Raw genomic sequence first — 4,337 nt, forward strand, 5'->3', positions numbered from 1 at the left:
TGTACATATACGAGGAAATGTTATTCAGCCATGGAAAAGAAATCCTGCCATTTGTGACAACAGGGATGGGCTGTGAGGGTATAATGCTAAGTGAAATCAGTCAAAGACAAAAACTATATGGTGACACTTATGTGTGGCAACTAAACAAAGGTGAACTTGCAGAAACAGAGAATAGAATGGGAGTTGCCAAGGTGGGGGAAATGGAGAGATGTTGGTCAAGTAGTACTGACTACCAGTTAGAAGATGAATAAGTTCTGGGGATCTAATGCACAACATTGAGATAATTAAAAATACTGCATTATATACTTGAAAGTTGCTAAGAAAGCACATCTTAAATGTTTTTATCACAAAAAAAGAAAGGATTATGTGACATGATCGCGGTGTTATCAAATGCTACTGTGGTAATCATGATGTAACATATAGGTAATATATTATCAAATCAATGCATTTTACACCTTAAATTTACACATTATTGTATGTAAATGTTACCTCAATATAGTTGGAAAAAATGTTTAAAAGAAAGAATTGTGAGCAAGGAAATAGATAAATATAGGTAAATTAAAAAAAAAAACATTTAGAGTTATTATCCTAATGATGTTCAATTTGGCAAGTTAAAATTGAAACAGAATTAAAATTTACTAAAATTTCCTTAAGAAAAAAAAAAGTTTGAATAGTCTTGTAATCATTAAGACATGTATTTATTAAGCAAAAATTCTACCACAAAGAAAGTCCCAGGATGTACAAGTGACATCTACCAATTTTTCAAAGAACAACTGCAATTGTACATGATTCTCCCAAAATATAAGAAACTGCTCTCAATTTGTCTATGATACGAAAACAATAATATGATGAGATTTTTTTTTTAAAAAAAGCACTCTCACTCATGAATATAGACCAAAAATCTTTTAAGGGTTCTTAGCAAATAAATCTCAGTGGTATGTTAAATTGAGTTGAGTTTATATTAGGATGCTTTAGCTGATCAAGTTTCTAAAAATGCTCTACCACAATGACAGATTTTAAGAGACAATTGAAAAGACCATCTAAAAATCCACAGATTAAACACTCAAAAAATTAAACACCCCTCATGATAAAGAAATGTGTTTAAAAAAACATGAACTAGAAGACAAAATCTTCTTAATTGGATAAAACTTATCTATGAAAAATTCAGAATAGGGGAGCCTGGGTGACTCAATTGGTTAAGCATCTCAACTTCAGCTCAGATCATGATCTCGTGGTTTGTGAGTTCAAGCCCTACATCAGGGTCTGTGCTGAAAGCTCAGAGCCTGGAGACTGCTTCGGATTCTGTGTCTCCATCTCCCTCTCTCTCTGGCCCTCTCCTGCTTATCTCTTTCCCTCTCTCTCTGTCTCCCCCTCTCTCTCTCACAAAAATAAACATTAAAAAATTTTGTAAATAAAAAATTCAGAGCAAACATCATCCTTAATGGAGAATTTTTTTTTTAAAGATTCTGTTAGTATCAGAAGCAAGACAAAAAATCAACTTATCACTAGTGGAAATTCAATATTCAACATAAAAAGTCCTTAGACAGTGAAATAAGACAGGACAAGAAAGGACATGGAGAAAGAAAAGAAACAAGTAGAAATAAATTGATTTCTTAATCATAGATAATATATTTACTTATCATGGTGTACATAGCAAATCCAAAATAATCTACAGGCAAACTCATGAAACTAACAGAGTTTAAGAGAGTTTAACAAGGTAACTGAAGATGCGTATTAACATTAAATTGCATTTTCTAGGTACCAACAAACAACAACAAAAAATCTCATACTATTCAAGAATTCATTCACAAGTCTTATTGTCAGTAAGAACTTCTCTCACTACCGTATTTAAAATTATAGCCCACTATCAAAACCACTATCACTAACTGTTAAGCTTCCCTGTGTTTATTTTTCCCTATAGCAGTTTTTACTAGTTTACCCATTTGTCTGTTGTCCATCCAGCACAGAATATAAAGTATATAAGGAAATAATTTTTTAACTTACTTTCTTAATTTTCTTTTTAACTGCTCTGTCTTATACACCTAGAACAGTACCTGACACATAGTAGGGACTCAATAAGAATTTGTTGAATAAAACAATATACATGCAAATGTGCACAATACATTATAATATCATGAAAATATAAAGTACCAATGAGTCTATGCAACAAAAGATGCCAATGGTAAGGCATACCAAGTTTATAGATAGAAGGTCTCAATATTGAAAGACATTATTAATCCCCAAATGGATCTTATAGATGAGAACAATTTTAACAAAGTTCGAACATAATTTCAAGGAATTTGTTATTCTAATTTTACAAAGAACAAAGGCACATGAAACCTTTTAACAAGAAAAGAGACAGAGGAGGTGAGGAAAGGTAGCGAGAAGAAGAGTCAAAGGGGCTTGCCTTTTTAGATATTAACACTTAAAGTACATAATGCCTTACTATAAGTACAGAAAAAAATGACTAATAGGTCAGAGTCAAAACCAGCCCATCATATCTGTGAAAATTTAAAGTATAATAAATGGAATATTAGCAAATATTAATTAACAAATGGGATAAAGTATAACAAATGGGATATAGAAAAAATGTAGAAAAGAGGGACTATCCAAGTACTGGAGCACTGTTTTTCCCAATTAAAAAATAAGTAAATAAAATTATATTTTTCTGTTTTCATTACACACAAAAATTAACTCTAGAAGAATTACAGACATACAGTGAATGGCAATTTTTAACACACTTAGAATGTTATCTAGGAAAATATATTTGAGAAATATAATATATAAAGATAAGGGGTAGAATTTCTTGAGACACACAAAAAAAGACTTAACCATATAAAGCTTGATAAATATAATTATGCTAAATTCAACAATCTGTGTTCACCAAAAAACACCACAAATAGAGTGATCATTCAAGGCACAAATTAGGAGAATAAAATTAATAACCTAATCAATGCAGAACTACAAATCAACAAGGAAAGATAATCTGACAGAAACAAAAAACACAAAAGGATTAGTAGCCACAGTAATTGGAAACAGTAATGGTAATCAAACAAAAAGACGTTCAACCTTAGTCATTACAGCAATATAAATTAAAATGAAAAACATAAAATATTACACCCAGTAAATAGACAAAATGAATAAATCTGATAATAGCAAGTGCTGATAAGGCTAGGGAGCACTGTGAATCCTTATAAACTACCAGGAAATGTCTAAATTGGTTTAACAATTTTGGACAACACTTTAGTCTTATCTTGTAAATTTGATCATGTGCATACTTCATTCAGTACCTGTAAATTCCGCTTGTAAGTATATGATCTATATATGACATGCACCTATAGATGTGTAAAAACCGTTCATAGCCTTATTGTTAGTAACAGCAACCTAGATTCCATGGACCAGAGAGAGATAAATAAACTGTGGTGTATTTGGCTAATAAAATATCAAAAATCAGTCAAAAGAACAGACATAGTTATGAACGATAATATGGGCAAATATTAGTAATAAGCAAAAGAAAACAAGCTCCAGAAGACTGCATACTTCTTTACACAATATATTCGTCAGCAACACCTTACACATGTGGGAAAGCTTTTTAAAATAAAAAGCAAACTGTCCTCAGCTGCCTGTGAGATGCTAGGTCCTTCCGCGGAAGGGAAGGCCGCATAGGGGTGAGGCCCTCTCTTCATCGGGGACTAGCATGGCTCCCAGTAGCACCTGCTCAGCCCTCTCCAGCACAATGGCATCTGCCTTCAAGCTCATCTGCATCTACTCTGCTCTCATCTTGTACAATGATGAGGTAATGGTGACGGAGACGATCAGTGCCCTCGTTAAAGCAGCAGGTGTAAAAGTGGAACCTTTCTGGCCTTCCTTATTTGCAAAGGCCCTGACCAACATCGTCAACATCTGGAGCCTTATCTGCAAAGGTCGGAGCTGGTGGGCCCACCTCAGCAGCTGGAGGCCCAGCTAAGGAGAAGAAAGTGGAAGGAAAGAAAGGAAACTCAGAAGAGTCTGATGATGACATGGGCTTTGAGCTTTTTGACTAAACCCCTTCTGTGACCTGTTCAATTAAAAGCTGAACTCTTAAAAAAATTTTAAAAATAATAAAAAGTAAAGAAACAGTAAACATAAAAAGTAGTAGTTGACCTCGAAGAGGGGAAAATGGAGCAGAATACATAAGGTTTGGAATATAAAATAGGGAAAAACACACAGACGATTCAATGATATTAGAGATATTCAGATCTTAAATAGGGTGATGAATTACTGTGGATACACTTTGATACTATTATATAATTCTATAAATCATCGAGTATTACACAATAAAAAGAAAAGCAGCATAA

General features: G+C 33.1%; 1 pseudogene; it reads left to right on the forward strand.

The window, feature by feature from the left end:
- Positions 1-3,736: 3,736 nt before the first annotated feature.
- LOC109254947 (60S acidic ribosomal protein P1-like) lies at positions 3,737-4,043 on the forward strand (annotated as a pseudogene).
- The last annotated feature ends 294 nt before the right edge of the window (positions 4,044-4,337 follow it).

Source organism: Panthera pardus, unplaced genomic scaffold (assembly GCF_024362965.1).
Source record: "Panthera pardus isolate Hobbes unplaced genomic scaffold, ASM2436296v1 HiC_scaffold_24, whole genome shotgun sequence".
Lineage (NCBI taxonomy): Eukaryota > Metazoa > Chordata > Mammalia > Carnivora > Felidae > Panthera > Panthera pardus.